This window comes from Physeter macrocephalus, chromosome 4 (assembly GCF_002837175.3).
Source record: "Physeter macrocephalus isolate SW-GA chromosome 4, ASM283717v5, whole genome shotgun sequence".
Lineage (NCBI taxonomy): Eukaryota > Metazoa > Chordata > Mammalia > Artiodactyla > Physeteridae > Physeter > Physeter macrocephalus.
The window spans coordinates 122,885,360-122,906,051 of record NC_041217.1 but is presented as its reverse complement, the minus strand read 5'-3'; the positions used below and the strand labels follow the sequence as shown (position 1 = coordinate 122,906,051).

Sequence of the window (20,692 nt, the reverse complement as noted above, 5' to 3'; positions counted from 1 at the left end):
AGATTGCTTTTGCTATTTGGGGTCTTTTGTGTTTCCATACAAATTGTGAAATTTTTTGTTCTAGTTCTGTGAAAAATGCTAGTGGTAGTTTGATAGGGATTGCATTGAATCTGTAGATTGCTTTGGGTAGTAGAGTCATTTTCACAATGTTGATTCTTCCAATCCAAGAACATGGTATATTTCTCCACCTATTTGTATCATCTTTAATTTCTTTCATCAGTGTCTTATAGTTTTCTGCATACAAGTCTTTTGTCTCCTTAGGTAGGTTTATTCCTAGATATTTTATTCTTTTTGTTGCAATGGTAAATGGGAGTGTTTTCTTAATTTCACTTTCAGATTTTTCATCATTAGTGTATAGGAATGCAAGAGATTTCTGTGCATTAATTTTGTATCCTGCTACTTTATCAAATTCATTGATTAGATCTAGTAGTTTTCTGGTAGCATCTTTAGGATTCTCTATGTATAGTATCATGTCTTCTGCAAACAGTGACAGCCTTACTTCTTCTTTTCCAAATTGTATTCCTTTTATTTCTTTTTCTTCTCTGACTACTGTGGATAAAACTTCCAAAACTATGTTGAATAATAGTGCTGAGAGTGGGCAACCTTGTCTTGTTCCTAATCTTCGTGGAAATGGTTTCAGTTTTTCACCATTGAGGACGATATTGGCTGTGAGTTTGTCATATATGGCCTTCATTATATTGAGGAAAGTTCCCTCTATGCCTACTTTCTGGTATTGGTCTGTAGTTTCCTTTTTGGGACATCTTTGTCTGGTTTTGGTATCAGGGTGATGGTGGCCTCGTAGAATGAGTTTGAGAGTGTTCCTCCCTCTGCTATCTTTTGGAAGAGTTTGAGAAGGATAGGTGTTAGCTCTTCTCTAATGTTTGATAGAATTCGCCTGTGAAGCCATCTGGTCCTGGGCTTTTGTTTGTTGGAGGATTTTTAATCACAGTTTCAATTTCAGTGCTTGTGATTGGTCTGTTCTATTCTCTATTTTTTCCTGATTCAGTTTCAGAAGGATGTACATTTCTAATAATTTTTCCATTTCTTCCAGGTTGTCCATTTTATTTGCATATATTTGCTTGTAGTAATCTCTTATGATCCTTTGTATTTCTGCAGTGTCAGTTGTTACTTCTCCTTTTTCATTTCTAATTCTATTGATTTGAGTCTTCTCCCTTTTTTTTCTTGATGAGTCTGGCTAATGGTTTATCAATATTGTTTATCTTCTCAAAGAACCAGCTTTTAGTTTTATTGGTCTTTGCTCTCATTTCCTTCATTTCTTTTTCATTTATTTCTGATCTGCTCTTTATGATTTCTTTCCTTCTGCTAACTTTGGGTTTTTTTTGTTCTTCTTTCTCTAATTGCTTTAGGTGTAACCTTAGGTTGTTTATTTGAGATATTTCTTGTTTCTTAAGGTGGGATTGTGTTGCTTTAAACTTCCCTCTTAGAACTGCTTTTTCTATATCCCACAGGTTTTGGGTCGTCATGTTTTCATTGTCATTTGTTTCTAGGTATTTTCTGATTTCCTCTTTGATTTCTTCAGTGACCTCTTGCTTATTTAGCAGTATTTTGTTTGGCCTCCATGTGTTTGTATTTTTTAGAGATATTTTTCCTGTAATTGATATCTAGTTTCATAGCGTTGTTGTCAGAAAAGATACTTGATATGATTTCAATTTTCTTAAATTTACCAAGGCTTGATTTGTGACCCAAGATATGATCTATCCTGGAGAATGTTCCATGAGCACTTGAGAAGAAAGTGTATTCTGTTGTTTTTGGATGGAATGTCCTATAAATATCAATTGAGTCCATCTTGTTTAATGTATCACTTAAAGCTTGTGTTTCCTTATTTAGTTTCATTTTGGATGATCTTTCCATTGGTGAAAGTGGGGTGATAAAATCCCCTACTATGATTGTGTTACTGTCGATTTCCCCTTTTATGGCTGTTAGTTTTTGTCTTATATATTAAGGTGCTCCTATGTTGGGTGCATAAATATTTGCAATTGTTATATCTTCTTCTTGGATCGATCCCTTGATCATTATGTATTGTCCTTCTTTGTCTCTTTTAATAGTCTTTGTTTTAAAGTCTATTTTTTCTGATATGAGAATTGCTATTCCAGCTTTCTTTTGACTTCCATTTGCATGGAATATCTTTTTCCATGCCCTCACTTTCAGTCTTATGTGTCCCTAGGTCTGAGGTGGGTCTCTTGTAGACAGTATATATACGGGTCTTGTTTTTGTATCCATTCAGCCAGTCTATGTCTTTTGGTTGGAGCATTTCATCCATTTACATTTAAGGTAATTATCGATAGGTATGTTCCTATTACCATTTTCTTAATTGTTTTGGGTTTGTTATTGTAGGTCTTTTCCTTCTCTTGTGTTTCCCGTCTAGGAAGTTCCTTTAGCATTTGTTGTAAAGCTTGTCTGGTGGTGCTGAATTCTCTTAGCTTTTGCTTGTCTGTAAAGCTTTTAATTTCTCTGTCAAATCTTGGGGACCCCCTGTATGTTATTTGTTGTTTTTCCTTGTTGCTTTTAATATTTTTTCTTTGTTTTTAATTTTTGATAGTTTGGTTAATATGTGTCTTGGTGCGTTTCTCCTTGGATTTATCCTGTATGGGACTCTCTGTGCTTCCTGGACTTGATTCACTATTTCTGTTCCCATATTAGGGAAGTTTTCAACTATAATCTCTTCAAATATTTTCTCAGTCCTTTTCTTTTTCTCTTCTTCTTCTGGGACCCCTACAATTCGAATGTTGCTGCATTTTATATTGTCCCTGAGGTCTCTGAAACCGTCCTCAATTCTTTTCCTTCTTTTTTCTTTATTCTGCTCTGCAGTAGTTATTTCCATTATTTTGTCTTCCAGGTCACTTATCCGTTCTTCTGCCTTAGTTATTCTGCTATTGATCCCTTCTAGAGAATTTTTAATTTCATTTATTGTGTTGTTCATCATTGTTTGTTTGCTCTTTAGTTCTTCTAAGTCCTTGTTAAACGTTTCTTTTATTTTCTCCATTCCATTTCCAAGACTTTGGATGACTGGCTTGCAGAGTTTCTGCTGAAAGATCAGCTGTTAACCTTATGGGGACCCCCTGTATGTTATTTGTTGTTTTTCCTTGTTTGTGTGTTTCTCTGTCTTCTCATTTTGCTTAACTTACTGTGTTTGGGGTCTCCTTTTTGCAGGCTGCAGGTTTGTAGTTCCCGTTGTGTTTGGTGTCTGCCCCCAGTGGCTAAGGTTGGTTCAGTGGATTGTGTAGGCTTCCTGGTGGAGGGGACTAGTGCCTGTGTTCTGATGGATCAGGCTGGATCTTTTCTTTCTGGTGGGCACATCCACGCCTGGTGGTGTGTTTTGGGGTGTCTGTGACCTTATTATGATTTTAGGCAGCCTCTCTGCTAATGGATGGGGTTGTGTTCCTGTCTTGCTAGTTGTTTGCCATACGGTGTCCAGCACTGTAGCTTGCTGGTCGTTGAGTTGAGCTGGGTCTTGACGTTGAGATGGAGATCTCTGGGAGTTTTTCGCTGTTTTCTCTGGGAGTTCTCTGGTGGACCAGTGTCCTGAACTTGGCTCTCCCACCGACGAGGCACAGCCCTGATGCCTGGCTGGAGCACCAAGAGCCTGTCATCCACATGGCTCACAATAAAATGGAGAAGAAAACAAACAAAGAAAGAAAAAGATAGAGTAAAATAAAATAAAATATAATAAAATTAAATTAAAATGTTATTAATGTAAGAAACAGAAAATAATTATTTAAAAAAATTGTTTTAATAATTAAAAAAAAAGAAAGAACAACCAAACCAAAAAAGAAATCCACCAATGATAAGAAGCGCTGAAAATGATACTAAAACAAAACAAAACAAATAAACGGACAGACAGAACCCTAAGACAAACGGTAAAAGCAAAGCTATGCAGACAAAATCACACACACAGAAGCATATGCATACACACTGACAAAAAGAGAAAAAGGGAAAAAATATATACATACATATATATATATATATATATATATATATATAGTTTCTCCCAAGTCTACCTCCTAAATTTGGGATGATTCATTGTCTATTCAGGTATTCCACAGATGCAGCGTACATGAAGTTGACTGTGGAGATTTAATCCGCTGCTCCTGAGGCTGCTGGGAGAGATTTCCCTTTCTCTTCTTTGTTCGCACTGCTCCTGGGGTTCAGCTTTGGATTTGGCCCTGCCTCTGCATGTAGGTCCCCTGAGGGCATCTTTTCTTCACTCAGACAGGACGGGGTTAAAGAGCAGCTGATTCGGGGGCTCTGGCTCACTCAGGCTGGTAGGAGGCAGGGGTACGGTTGTGGGGCAGGCCTGCGGCGGCAGAGGCTGGTGTGACATTGCACCAGCCTGAGGCATGCCGTGTTTTCTCCCGGGAAGTTGTCCCTGGATCACGGGACCCTGGCAGTGGCGGGCTATACAGGCTCCCGGGAGGGGAGGTGTGGAGAGTGACCTGTGCTTGCACACAGGCTTCTTGGTGGCTGCAGCAGCAGCCTTAGCATCCCATGCCCGTCTCTGGGGTCCGCGCTGATAGCCACGGCTCACGCCCGTCTCTGGGGTCCGCGCTGGTAGCCACGGCTCACACCCGTCTCTGGAGCTCCTTTAAGCAGCGTTCTTAATCCCCTCTCCTCACGCAACAGGAAAGAAAGAGGCAAGAAAAAGTCTCTTGCCTCTTTGGCAGCTCCAAACTTTTTCCGAGACCCCATCCCAGCTAGCCGTGGCGCACTAGCCCCTTCAGGCTGTGTTCACACAGCCAACCCCAGTCCTCTCCCTGGGATCTGACCTCCGAAGCTGTAGCCTCAGCTCCCAGCCCCGCCCGTCCCGGCAGGTGAGCAGACAAGCCTCTCGGGCTGGTGAGTGCTGGTCTGCACCGATCCTCTGTGCGGGAATCTCTTCACTTTGCCCTCTGCACCCCTGTTGCTGTGCTCTCCTCCGTGGCTCCGAAGCTTCCCCCCACCTCCGCCACCTGCAGTCTTCGCTCGCGAAGGGGCTTCTAGTGTGTGGAAACCTTTCCTCCTTCACAGCTCCCTCCCACTGGTGTAGGTCCCGTCCCTATCTTTTGTCTCTGTTTTTCTTTTTTCTTTTTCCCTACCCAGGTACGTGGGGAGTTTCTTGCCTTTTGGGAGGTCTGTGGTCTTCTGCCAGCATTCAGTAGGTGTTCTGTAGGAGTTGTTCCACATGTAGATGTATTTCTGATGTATTTGTGGGGAGGAAGGTGATCTCTACGTCTTACTCTTCCACTATCTTGAAGCTCCTCCTTTGTTTTCATTTTTTCATTTGTTTCCTCACCCTATATTCAGGTTTTTTATTTTGTCTTTTTTGATGGTTACTGTATATATATTATATATATATGTATATATACCTCTACTCTGCTCATATTTGTCTTTCTCCCTGCGGAGAGCCTCAAATCAGTATCGTTAGGGTTAGGAAACTTTGCCAGTGTTATGTCAGTGGCTATTACACAGGGATACCATGGCTGTGTTCCCTATACCCCTGAGGATTAGGATCTTTGTTGCAACAGAAGCATAGCTAGCAGCAGCAACAATGGCATTTTGTAGGGTCCTAGTGAGCCATTTATTTTTAGTAGTATAACCTCAGCATGCTACTTTGCAATTTCTCTTCCTCCATGTGAGCTGTCATCCAATGGGCTCATATATTGCACAGGGTATCAGTTTTTCTCCCCTGGACACTCTGTAGAATGGGACTAATGCCTGGTTGAGACACACACTCAGTCGTCACAGGAAGTGTTGCTCCCCTGACCCTGATGTCAGTCTTTGCTTATACTGGAATAAGACACATACTTTAATCTGAAACACACAGGTCCAGGCTGAGATACATTACCCAAGCCATTTTAAGGAGGGCCCCAATCCTATGGTCCTCTCTCTAAACATTATCAAAAACTTCCAACTTAATTTGGTATTGTGAACTTAAAGTTTGTGTCTTCCTAAAATTCATGTGTTAAAGCCCCAACTCTCATCTGTGACTGTATTTGGAAATAAGGCATTTATAGGAGCTAATTAAGATTAAATGAGGTAATAAAGATGGAGGCCTGATCCAATAGGATTAGTGTCCTTATAAAAAGAGATACTAGAGAGTTCACTTTCTCCCTCTCTCTTCACCAGGTGAGGACACAGTGAGAAGATAGCCATCTGCAGTCCGAGAAGAGGGCTCTCACCAGGAACCAAATTGGTTGGCGCCTTGATCTTGGACTTTGCAGCCTCCAGAACCGTGAGAAATAAATTTCTATTGCTTAAGTCTATGGTATTTTGTTATGGCAGCTTGACCTGAGACAGTTGGTTAAATCTAACAGAAGCTTGGTAGGATTTTATAAGTGCAGCACAAACCAGCACAGCCTAAAGCACAAGTTTGCCAGCATCCTCTACAAGCAATATAAACCTTCACCCAAAATTTAGTTCAGATGTTGAGACTGATGATGCCACACATGCCCCGAGAAGATGTGAATACGTTTATTACTCACATAATGAGGCTTTCTGAAGAGAGCAGGGCAGGCTCCCAAGGTGATCTAAAAATGTCTTGAACGAACAGAGAAAAAAGACTGACTGGGCTTTTATCGTGAATAAAGGATGGAACTGCATAGTTTGAACTTCTTCCTGATGCCAAAGGAGAGAACACTTGGGCTTTCTTATCAGCTTGTACAGATGTGGGACTTGAAAGCCATCAACAAACATCAAAAAGGGAGTCACTCTTTATTACAGTTGTTTTAACCATCTAATTCTTACTTCTTTAGCTTTTTTTCTCTCCAGGTTTGAGCTTGTTATTTCTCTTGCTTGGGATTCATAGAGCTTCTCAGATCTGTATGTTTGATATTTCAGCAGTTCAGGAACATCTCAGCCATTACCTCTTCCAATCTTGCTGCTGCCTCATTCTCTCCTCTTATTCTGAAACTCAGAATTGTCATGCATTAGACTCTTCATGTCTTCTAACCTCTTTTTCACATTTTTAATCATGTCATCCATGCATCGCCCATACTATCTTATGATCACTATTCAAACTCAGTTATATCTACTTTCCTATAAATACATTGATTGCTTCTTTAATTTAACAAATATAGTTACCATTTGTAGAAATTTTAATTATTACTTTTAATTTAATTAGTCACATTTTAAAGTTTCATTGTCAATCATTGCCTTTCAATTCCTTTCATTTATTCAGACTTTGATAATTATAGTACCAAAACTCTTTCTGGGTATTTTGCTGTGTGACTTTGCCATCTCTGTCTCACTCATAGTACTTTGTTTTCCTTTCACGTTTGACTGTGAGGTTATATTTTTTGGAAGTTTATCTGTGAAAATCCTTTGAGTTCTAAGAGGAAGATGGGTTCCTCTAGAGTATACTAGAATTTGCTTCTTCCAGGAACCTAGGGCATTAATCTAGGTTTACTAGGGTTACATTAAATTCTTCACATAAAGTTTCTTGGATCACCCATGTAGTATGCATTTTCATGCCAAATCCACTTTGAGGAAATATTTTGGGGTTAGGGATTCTTGAGGAAGATATTTTCCCCTCTCTATTTAGTATCAAAATTCAAGACAAGAAACTCTCCTTATACGATTCTTGAGTAGGGTTTGATTTATTTTGAATTCACTCCTATAATGAGGTTGCAGACCCACAGGCTTTGTTTACTATTCTCAAGTCCCCCTGTGGCCTTAAATATCAAAGTTTAAGTTCACCTCATTCATCAAGTGACCTCAAGACAAAAGTCAAATAAAGTGCTCAGAAATTTATCTTGGTTCAGTTGACTTAAAAAAAAAAAGGCACAACATGAGAGTTGTGAGTTAAGTCTTATTTGGGGCAAAATGAGGACTGTAGCCCAGGAAACAGCATCTCAGATACCTCTGAGATACTGACTCCAAAGAGGTAGGGGAGAGGTCAGTGTTACATTTGATATTAGTGAAGGGGGCATATGTGCAGTCAAGCACACATGTTGCCAGAGGCTTGCTGCTAGTCACAAGGAGCAGATGACACCGTCAATGATTTTAGTGCTTTTCTAGACATGAGGAGATGCAAGAATTTGGGCTCATAAAATCTTCTCCTGAAAATATCTAACTATCTGAAGCTCTGTTCTGCCAGATTTTCCCAGAGCACAGAGTGCCTCATTCCCAATATCCACCCTTAACTCCTTTCAGGGGGTGTTGAAAGTCCACTAACCACTGCAGTGGTTAGTGACTTAATCCTTGTAGAGGCAAATGGCAAGTACCAATTTTTAGTTGGCAGTTCCTTTCTTTACTTAATTTTTGGTCCGATTGCACTTAATGTTTTATTTAAGCTTATCAATGCATTTAGGCTAATTTAAGATATTTGGTTGTTTTCAGTGGAATCATCAGTCACTATGTTTAGTTTACTTTTCATTTTCGTATGCATTATTATTATTTGCTGTTCTCATAAACAACAAGAAGACGTTCTGAGTGAATTCGGTTTTTAAAACCCTGGCTTTGTTAATTGGGCTTTCTTTTTGTTTAGAAACTATTTCTTAGGAGGGAAAATATATGGTTCTAAGTGTCTGGGAAAATGATTCTTACAAAATGCACATGTGGTAATTGGTTTTGTTGTTCTTTATTTATCTTTTAAAAATATTTATTTATTTATTTATTTATTTGTTTGTTTGTTTATTTTGGCTGTGTCAGGTCTTAGTTGCAGCATGCAGGATCTTGTAGTTGTGGCATGCAGACTTCTTAGTTGCAGCATGAGAACTCTTCGTCGCAGCATGCGAACTCTTAGTTGTGGCATACATGCAAGATCTAGTTCCCTGATCAGGGATTGAACCCAAGCCTCCTGCATTGGGAGTGCAGAGTCCTATCCACTGCGCCACCAGGGAAGTCCCTGATTTTGTTATTTTTTAAAATCCACTTTAACAGTTGATTTTAGACATACTCTTCTGGATTTTATTAAAAAGTGACAATTGTTTTTTAAAAATGAAGTCCTCTTCACCTGCAGTATTTCTTATTTACAGAATTGTTTTTGTTTGATGTGTAAGTGGATAACAGGATTTTTTCTTCTTATCACAGAGTGATGCAGTAAAATGGAAATTTAATCTCATAGACTCTATGTGCATGTAAAAAGATATCTCATGTGTGGAGGCTATTATGTTGAGAAAAAGCAATAAATATGCCTCCTCCCCCTCACATTTATGTCTTTTGTAATGCCCTCACACAATGATTCTGGGCTTGGTCATATCAAAGTTTTGGTCAATGAGTGATGCAAGCAGAGATTTGACGTGTACATGTTCTTCCACACTGAGACTTACCCTCTCAGAATTCTCCCTCTTGGAACTCAGCAGCCATTTTATAAGTTAGTCCAGCTCTCCTGCTGGAGAGAGGTCTTGTGGAGAGGCCCTGGAGGATGCAACATCACATGAAGAGCTGACAACAATGAGAATAACTGAGTTGACTGAAGCAGTCAACTCCAAGGACGAAATAATTAATAAGAGAAGCATTCTTGGACTTTCCAGCCCAGCCTGTGTAGTTGAACACAACTTCAGAGTGACCCCAGTAGACCCATATGGAGCAGAAAAAGAGCCCAGTCAACTTTAGAAATATGAAAATAATACATCCCTGTTGTTTTAAGCCACTAAGTTTTGAAATGGTTTATTATTCCAGCAACAATAGATAAGAAACAACCTGTAAGATGTTAATTCAGACCTGGATACTGGGAAATATTGCTTTCTCATGTAAAAGTATTACACTAAAAGTCAAAATCAATATGCATTTCCTTCATTCTATAGTATGGTCTTCATTTCCAAAGTACTTAGAAATCTTTACTAAAGTACAAATATGAGACATTTTTCATGCCATCACTCTTTCACCAAAATATCTTATTTGGAATGAAATCCTTTGGCAGAACTCAAATAATTCTATTATTATTTTGATCTATCTTAAGTGAAATGTTATGCAAATGTTTGCTTTAACTGCTAAGAGTTACTGTCACAGGATTTATAGTCTATATTGATTAATAATTTCAGGCTGTGTTTCATGCCCCTTAATGAAATTTTGACCTTATTTGCTCTTAAAAATCTCTCTGCTCTCAAAAGCTGTAATTCTGTTGAATGGTTTCTCAAATGCTTGAGGAGTCATACTGGGTAATATTGGCTATATTTCACAGTGTGCAACATTATATTGTATGTGTGTTTTACTATTGAGTGATTTTATTTTGTATTCTTGCTAGTACCATCATATAATTAAATTGTAAACTCATGTGGTGTAAAGGTCAGACATATTAAATGTACAAAAGCAAATGCTATGTGTATTTAAGGTTCTACTCTTTGCACACTGAAATCAGTATAAGGAATGAAAAAATCATGTATGTTGCAATTGAAATTTCTAGTCTTTGAAATCAGGTTTTGCAGCATCCTGTTGTAAAAAATCTTACAGAAATTCTTCTAAACTATGCCTCCATTTTCTTGGAATACTCAACACACATTTGACAACACACATTCCTGTTAGATATTTTCAACCTAGTTATGAAGAAGACTGATCATTCTAGTTCTTGGCTGCTTTTTTTCTTCTTAACAATTTCTCCTGTAAATACATCTTAACTTTTGCTTTGTGTTTACTTTCACAGTAGAAATACACTACAACTTTCTTTCTGATGACCAGAAATTTGGAAGATTATAGCTGACCTATTCTTTGTATTTTAGTTTTTATTAAGTGGACACGATAATTTTACGATTATTTCTTAAAGTGTTTCTTTAACCTTCAAGGGAACACGTTTGCATATACTAACTATATTTATTCCATTTTACCCTTTGCCATGGAGATTCAAGAGAAATCAAGGCTTATTCCATCTTGGGCAGTACTATTGATATTATTTGATAGACCACCAGGATATTAATGTAAATAATTCTTAGTAAAAAAATGTTTCAGTTATTCTTTGAGAACATTCTGAATTGTATTTAAATAGGGCAGGTGCTAATATGATAAGATAATTAAATAATTCATACATTAACTTTCAACCGTATAGAAGAGCATTTAGACGTTATTTACCCATTTATTTAGAATGTGAGAATTACCTTAGAGTAGATATGTATCTTAAAGCTTCATTTCTTCACCTGATAATTGATATCTTCTACCATAGGTCTTTCTAACTAATGAGTCCATGAAGAGGCTTCCTGATGTTAAATTACATGTATATATCCATATGTGTATTCATTTGTGAAGAATGTCCAAAGCTTTTATCAGATTCTCAGACCTTCTTAATTGCAAAAATGTTATGAACTTGATTATCCCTCTCAGGTTTTCCAACCTAGCTGTGGGTACTTTCTCTGATGAAGAAATGTGACTCTTTAAATTCTCAGAGTAAGCTTAAATATATTTCTGTATTGTTTTATTTCACCATTCCTAGTTTTAGCTCTTAGTGTCAATGAGAAAAAAAATCAAATTATAACATTCTAGTCCTTCAAATAATTGAAAATAACTATTTTGATTATTCTCATTTTAGAGAATTTTATTTTTAATAATTTGTAAATGATAAAAACAGAGTTGCACAAAGTTGTTCATAATATTTCTTTATGTATTTCAAACTAAACTACAAAGCTCTGGTAATCAAAGTGGTATGCTACTGGCACAAAAACAGACACATAGATCAATGGAACAGAATAGAGAGCTCAGAAATGAACCCATACTTATATGGTCTATGACATCTGTGACAAAGGAAGCAAGAATATACAATGGGAAAAAGATAGCCCCTTCAATAAATGGTGTTGGGAAAACTGGACAGCTATGTGCAAAAGAAACCAACGTACTTTCTCACACCATATGCAAAAATAAACTCAAAATGTATTAAAAACTTAAATGTAAGACCTGAAAGCATAAGAATCCTAGAAGAAAACATAGGCTGTACACCCTTTGACATCGGTCTTAGCAATATTTATCAGGCTATGTGTCCTCAGGCAAGGAAAGCAAAAGCAAAAATAAACAAATGGGGCTACATCAAACTAAAAAGGTTTTGCACAGCAAACGAATCTATCAAAAAATGAAAAGGCCACCTACTGAATGGGAGAAGATGTTTGCAAACAATATATCTGATAAGGGGTTAATATTCAAAATGTACAAAGAACTCAGACAGCTCAATATGAAAAAAAACAAACAACCTGATTAAAAAATGGGTAGAGGACCTGAATAGGCATTTTTCCAAAGAAGACATATACTGGCCAACAGACACATGAAAAGATGTTCAATATTACTAATTATCAGGAAAATGCAAATGAAAACCACAATGACATATCACCTCACACCTGTCAGGATGGCTATTATCAAAAAGGCAACAAATAACAAGTGTTGGCTAGGATGTGGAGAAAAGGGAATCCTGTTCTATTAATTTCTGATATCTTTAATATTTTATTTTTCTATTATCTTTGTGCTTAATTTGCTCTTATTTTTAAACTTTTTGAGCTAAACTTAGATCATTGATTGATATTTTCATCTTTTAAAAATGCATTTTAAGACTACAAATTTTCCTGTAAGAATAGTTTAAGCTACATACTACATCACGAGGGCAGGAAGGAGGTGGCCAGCACTGAGGCAATGGGGGTCACAAGTTTGATTGAACAACCCTGAGCATGGTCTTCAGGGGAAAGGAAAAATATGATCAGCAGCTTGGAGCAGAGGACCCCGTGCAGAAGCAACACTTTTATTATTTGCTCTTAAGACTTTGTTGTGATCTATCCAAATGCATTTTTATATTTTATGAAAAATTTTATGATGTAATATGTAATATATACAAAAAGGAATTTAAATATGTGTGTACTCACCTTCCACTTTAAAAACGTAAAACATTACCAACCAGTGTTTCTTTCCCTCCTGCCCTCTCACCCTAGGTAACTACTATAACCTGAGCTTCAGAGTTATCACTGCCCTTAATTTTCATACATTTTTTACATATGTTTGCACACCTAAATAAAACACGTGCTTTCAACCTTCACATAAATAGCAGCATAATGTATGTATTCTACAATTTGCCTTTTTTCACCCCACATTTTGATTGTGAAATTGATCCATAATGAGTGATGCTTTATATTAGTCAGTTTCAGCACTGTGTAATATTCCATTATTTGGATACACTAAAATTTCCATTTCTAGTCTCCTGTTGATGGACAGTTAGCTGGTTAACAGTTTTTGCTTTACCAAAAATTGCTTCTGTGAACATCCTTAGACATATCTCTTAGTATACATTCCAGTGCATTTCTCTAGGGTTTATGCTGGAGTGGAATTACAAGCTCAAAGAGTGTGTACAACTTCAACTGTAATTCTACAAAGTGATTGTACTAATTTATATTCCCACCAGCATCAATAAATATATTTTTTACAGTTAAAAAAAAAAACAGAACACATAGATTCAATCCAATGTTGTATTTTATACAAACACACACACACACACACACACACACACACACACACGATGACTGAAATGATGCCATTATCTTGAGTGATAGGATAATGAGTAATATATATTTTTCTGCTTTTCCAAATTTTGTATAATAAATATATACAACTTTAATAATCAGTAAAAAGGGATTAAAATAAGTGATATTCTGTTTGTTTTCAATTTCTTTCACTGCTATATAGAGTAATTTGCTGAAGTTATTTAAGAATTTGGTGTAGTTTGCAAATTTTGAACATATTTCATCATCTTCGTGAGTCCACAAGTACCATTTACTTGATGAAAATGAGTAACATTCAGGTAAAGAGGTTGGGACATGTGATTAGAAAATTATGTGAACATGTATGTAAATGAGATGTTATTTTTTGTTAACCCACTCTTTTTCAGGTAGTTTATGAATCCACTGGATAACCTAGAATATATCAATATCTATAACAATAGAGGGCTAATTATTATTCCAAACAAATATGCATTCCTTTTTCTGTAATCCTTTCTGTATTTCTCACTATATACAGTTATTTCATTAAAAAAATTATTTTGGAGTTAAATATTTTATTAAATTCCAATGCTCATTTCTCAAGTAAGATCTAAAATTAACAATGTTAGCCCCCTCAACTGGTAGAGATGAGTATTTAATTGAATTCAAGAACACATATTATAATTTTGATTTCATAGTAGCAGTACTCTTCTCTGTCTTGTTCTTAGTTGCACTCCAGTGCCTGATATAACATCAATCACATAGTAAGTATTCAGTCCATATTTGTGGAATTAACATATTAGTGAAAATCATTGTCTTCAATGAACCAGACACTGAACATACAAAGAGGAACAAGTCAGGGTCCAAGCCTTCAGGAACTTAGACTCTGGGGGTTCTTTTATTCAATTTATTCTTGTTTTATACAAGAATAAATAATTAAACAAATTAAAATATGGTCCAAACTTCCATGAAAACAAAGCGTTAAAAAAGATTTAAAATTGGTATATAAGACAATAATTATAAATATATGCATTACATTTTTAATCATTTATAAAGATAAGATTGAAAAATTTTAGTGTACTGAAATGTTATTTAATTAAACTTGAAAATTCCTTTTACTATTGCTTTATTATCAGTACATTTTATTGAATTATAACATTATTACTGTTGTAATTAAGTATGTTAAATTATTGATCTGGATTAAACAGAATTTTTGGATAAATTGGGATAAGTTCATATACACATAAAAGCATGAAAGAGGGCTTCCCTGGTGGCACAGTGGTTGAGAGTCCGCCTGCCGATGCAGGGGACACAGGTTTCCGCAACGGGAGAGGCCACAACAGTGAGAGGCCCGTGTACCGCAAAAAAAAAAAAAAAAGCATGAAAGAAAATGTTACCCAGGGGCTAAAGCTCTGAGAGTTAAAAAAAAGAATACTTTAGGACATCCAAAGATATATTTATAAGTCTTGAAACTTCAATGGCATAAAATGATTTTTTTGTTCTTCCACGTTTCTTTGTGGAAAATGACTTTTACCTTTTAAGTGAAGAAGCCACTAATGGTGAAAGAAATTGTCTCAAGTATTGTGCAGATGATGGACGTGTGTGTGTACATGTAGGAAAACTTCTATTTGGCTTTCTGTGTTGAACCACACAGGGCAAAGAGGTTATTTTTCTTTTAAATTCCATTCTCTCTTTTTCTGTAAGAAAGCTGTTTCTGTCATTGCATAATCACTCTGAACATTTTACAAAAATAGATGAAAAGTGAAGTCAGCTAAGACAGAGTTTTCCCCACCAAAGTTCTCTATAGCTTGACAGGAAGAAGCAGATAGAGGCCTCATTCTCTTGTCTACAAACCATATAGACACAATTGGCACAAAATAATAAAGTCGGTATCTCTGAAAAACACATATATTATTTTAAGAGAACTTAATTTTAAGAGAACTCTTGAGTACACACTTTTGTGTTAATTTATATATAGAATATCAAAATTAGCATACCTGTCAGCACCACAGATTCACAATTAAGCATGTTTAAGAATTTGCTGACTAACAATATTAAATGCCTCAAAAACATCTTAATGTTAAATATTTGAAACAAATTACCTTCTATCAACCCTTGAGTAACTGTAAGCTTTTCATCTCAATAAAACTTTAAGGAATTTCTTTAATTTACTCATATCAGCCAATAGAAAATTAGCAGCATATCAGGTTTCTGACCTTCTCTTTCATTTGCTGCTCTTTACTGATTGGAGGAATTTGACGGATGCCAGAGAGGAAAATTATGTTCTTTGGCTAAGAGCTCTATTCCAACAAGTGTAATGCACTCCTGATATTTACAAAGATACTATAAAAGTCTCTATACACAGCTCCTTACACAGCCCCGTTAGTCATGCAAATGAAATAGAAGCCAAATAAATTAAACTTTGAAATAATAAACAAAATAAAAGCATTGAAAGTAAAAAGAAAAGCTACATAGTACAAGCTTTGATATTCCATATTTTTATTATTATCAGTTATCATACTGTGTGCTTCAGTATAAATGAAGTTCAAAAACAGGCATGAGTAATTGGTCTTATAGAAGTCAGAATGATTGCTTACCTTTGGGAAGGATGGCATGGTAGAGGTGGAGAGTGATCTGTGTGGCACTCCTGGGGTTCTTGTACCTTCTATTTCTTGATCTGACTCATGGTTCTATGGGCATATACACTTTGTAACAATTTCTTGAGCTGTGTGCTTATGATTTGCTTATTTTTAAAAATCTCTGTATTCATAAAAATGTTTTTAATATTAAAAATAAAATAATTACCATAAATAAAAATTTCATGTTGATAAGAATTTAAAATACAGTTTGAAAATATCATTAACTTTCATTGCAGAAGGAGCTGCTGTGTAAATACACAATTTTAAAAGAGTTAAATTCAACACAAATAAAAAATTAAAGTTCTCCAATTTCAATAAATATCTAATTAAAAAGATCAAAACAAATTCAACTTTTACTTTCCGTTAATGCTTATACATGTAGTTCAGTTATTTTTCCACTCAAAGGATATATCAATTTTTCCATTTAGAATGGTTTCATGTGATTAATTTCCAGATTAAGAAATGCTAGAAAGTTAAGTAATTAAGTTTTAAGTAAAGCAAAATTAATAATTAAATATCCTTGAAATTGTCATGATTGTAATTATTCTGGCAGTATTCAGAATATTAGTAAAAAAGAGATTGTTAGTTACAGAAATATATCAATACCACATTATCATTGGTCCACTGCATTTTTCCTTTTAGAGTTAGGGCTTAGAAATACATGGTTGTATTTGATCTTTCAAGTTGTCATCTTTCATTGAATATATGATTTAATGGACCATTTTATGCACAAAGTCTAATAAAAGAGGTTTTGTTTGTTTTGTAAATGACAGAAGATCATTTTAGCATGTTTCCTGACATATTTTCTCCACTATTAATTATAATCTCCAGCTTTTATTTATGCTCTTCACTTCTTCCCCCAACAATGTTCTACTTATCCTCTAGCCTTTTCCCTGAAGTCTCACTTCTTCAGGTAACCCCCACCTCTATGCTACAGATTACATTAATCTGCCGTGTGTACACTTTCCTAACAACCTTCACCCTCACTTTATAATATGCATCTCACCTGTCTTTATTCATTCAGTGTGAACTCTCTTCCTAGATTTTAAACTTCTCAAGGACAAAGACCATGGCTGTGTTGTGCACCAATGCATATTTCAGTGTCTAGTAGAGTGTGTGGCTCATAGTAAATTTCAATAAAATTTTTGTCGAATGGGCAGATTAAATGTGGATGTCCTAAATAAAATAGGATTATCATAGATACTTTGTTTTCTGATTCTTGAAAGTCTGTCAAATTTTCGTTCTTCTGGAGAATCTGAGAGAATTCAGAATAGACGTTAATGTTTTTTGTTTTGTTTTGTTTTTTCATATTGAAGAGGCTTGATGCAGCTGCCTCAAAGTTCAAGCACTTTTGGACACATGAGCATGAACAAGTGTTCTTACCACCTTTCTAATTCCTCTACGATATTCATAGTTGGGGGAAAAAAACTACCTTCTACAGCCTTGACCCATAGAGGGCTAGGAGTAGGAAAGAAAAAAGGAAAAGAAAACTGACAGCAAAGATACTTGCTCATGTTGAGAGGAAAATCTTCAGGGAGAGAGTCTCAAGCCCTTCCATGGAGTCCAACATCTCCCTCCTATAAGATTAAGGTCATTATTTGATTGGAGATATTTGGAACCTTACTTAACACACTCATTCCCTCTACACGATTTTCTTTTGAACTGCAAATGTAAATTCAATAGCTTGTTTAAAATACGAGCAAGGGGGATGCAGACAGATGCTAAACATTATTCAGAAAATTCAAACCTATATTAAAATTGTATGAAACCAATATTAGGATAGTATATACACTCATTATTCTTGTCATTCTAAGAAATGTGAAACTAGAATTCTTGTTTTGATGTATCTTCTTGGACATCAGTGTCCCCCAATTAGGATTACTAATGCAAATATATTTATGAACTGTGAAGCAGATGGCTTGGAACCAAGGCTTTTTATTTTTCAGTGTAGCATGCTTTATGTCAAAATCCAACACCAGTTTTAACATTTAATGATAAGAATATTCTACAAAATACTTTATTTTTCTAAATAGTCATTTACTAAATGATTATTTAAAATGATATTTATAGGATTATTTATGGGTGATAGGTAATACAAGGAGGTATTTTAGAGTTAACCCACAAATAATTTATATTAACAAGACCTTGATTTTATGCAATAATGAAGGAAAATTTTGGCAGAGATGTTACAAAAGAGAAGTTATAAAATTATAATTTGTTTGATCTTAGAATAGACATAATACTTACTTTTGAATATTGATTTCCATCATAATCTTTCAAAAAAATTATTGCTATAGACTGTATCTCAGGAAATATCTGAATAATCACCAATATATGAACAAAATTTACAGATAATTAAAATTTAAAAATATTTACCTAGAAATGTTGGAAGCGAAGAGACATAATCTGCAAAAACTTGATTTATATGTTTTGACATTGTAAGTCTTTCTCATTAAATGCCTTTGCTTTTGTTATTGATTTTTGTTTTGCTTTTATAGACAGATATTTTAAATGCCTCTTGTATCTGAGCTGGGTGTACAGAGAGTGCAAGAATGTCTTTTCCACTCTGGGTCAACATTCTAAATATATGTCAGGAACGGGAAGGAAAAAAGATGAAAATATCAACTGAAGATTGCATAGGATGTGTGCCAAGACTTGACAGAAAATCTTGTCATATAAGGGCTATATTTCCTATAAAATTGAAATCGAGGCCTGTACATAGATATAATTCTTTCAAAATTCTTTATACAATGCTTTAAAATTTAGCACCTGATTGGAAAAGAGTTATATCCAGTTCCTGCATTATTGAAATAATAAGTATTTATGAAACACAAATTCTTACCTTTTGTATTTTATTTTTTTATGGAATTTTGTGGAACAGATCTTTTCATTCTGTATCTGGCTAAGTACAAAGAACTTTGTTATATTATGAACACTAATTTTTATAGAAAGAAAAAATTACTTTGATAATTTGCCATGGTAATGCAGTATAATAGGACATGCCAAATTTGACTTCAGAAAGGGTATATTTAGAGAAGTATAAAAATAGTGACTGTGGGACTTCCCTGGTGGCACAGTAGTTAAGAATCCGCCTACCAATTCAGGGGACATGGGTTCGAGCCCTGGTCCGGGAAGATCTCACATGCCGCGGAGCAACTAGGCCCGTGCGCCACAACTACTGAGCCTGCGCTCTAGAGCCCGTGAGCCACAACTACTGAGCCCACGTGCCACAACTACTGAAGTCCACGTGCCTAGAGCCTGTACTCCGCAACAAGAGAAGCCACCGTGATGAGAAGCCCGCGCATCACAACGAAGAGAGAAGACCCCGCTCGCCACAACTAGAGAAAGCCCGTGTGCAGCAAAGAAGACCCAACACAGCCAAAAATAAAAAAATGAATAAATTTATTAAAAAAAAATAGTGAGTGTAATGAATTCCATCTTCTGATAATAGTCTTTATTTCAACCATCTAACATCAACAGAATGCTACCCTAGAACTAGAATATTTCCTATATGAGAAGACAGTACCATTCACAATTACCAAAGTGTGGCTTTCTCATTTTCAAAATGCATGCTCTTAAGCTTAAAGACTTTCAACATCTTTTATTCTTCTTGTGAATCTGGAAGACAGCCAGAAGTTGCCTGGAGGTTACCTTTAAACAATTTCTGAATAATGCCAGAAAATGTTACTTTATGTACCTGCCATTACTTGACTCTAAATTTTTATTTACATACCAAAAATTGTATCCAAAACTGCTTTAGAAGCTATAGTTTAAAATGAAATAAAAAAACCCCAACATGGTGAAATATTATTTTAATGAGCCATTCAGAAAATTAGCTTTTAAATAGAATAAGCCTCCACATACTCATCACGTACCTCTAATAATTTTGCCAATTTTGTTTTATTCCCTCACTTTCTTTTTAAACTGAAGTATTTTAAAGAAAATCTCAAAAGACATTATTTTACCTGTAAATAGTTCAATATGCATCTTAAATTGATAGGGAATTTTAAATTTTAACATAGCTGTCTTTCAATTTTCATGCTTTACACAATTAAAGAATAATTATTTTCCCAATGTTCAGAAGCTGAAAAAATATCAAATCTTCTGATAAAAAAATTGTAAGAATAGTGCAGTGAACCACCTGCATGTCCTCCTTTCACTAAGATTTAGCAGTTGCTGGCCATACGACCCAGCAATCCCACTACTGGGCATATACCCTGAGAAAACCATAATTCAAAAAGAGTCATGTACCAAAATGTTCCTTGCAGCTGTATGTACAATAGCCAGGACATGGAAGCAACCTAAGTGTCCATCAACAGATGAATGGATAAAGAAGATGTGGCACATATATACAATGGAATATTACTCAGCCATAAAAAGAAACGAAATTGAGTTATTTGTAGTGAGGTGGATGGACCTGGAGTCTGTCATACAGAGTGAAGTAAGTCAAAAGGAGAAAAACAAATACCGTATGCTAACACATATATATGGAATCTAAGAAAAAAAAAATGTCATGGGGCTTCCCTGGTGGCGCAGTGGTTGAGAGTCCGCCTGACGATGCAGGGGACACGGGTTCGTGCCCCGGGCCGGGAAGATCCCACATGGCGCGGAGCGGCTGGGCCCGTGAGCCATGGCCGCTGAGCCTGCGCGTCCGGAGCCTGTGCTCCGCAACGGGAGAGA

The 20,692-nt window shown here is 35.8% G+C and overlaps 1 long non-coding RNA gene across 1 annotated transcript in view; it reads left to right on the top strand.

The window, feature by feature from the left end:
• The window catches only part of LOC129392085 (uncharacterized), a 344,173-nt gene that overhangs the window by 253,159 nt on the left and 70,322 nt on the right, over nt 1-20,692 (top strand). The window contains exon 4 of the long non-coding RNA XR_008617229.1: nt 6,124-6,229. This is a non-coding gene — a long non-coding RNA (uncharacterized lncRNA). The remainder of the gene's footprint in view (nt 1-6,123; nt 6,230-20,692) is intronic.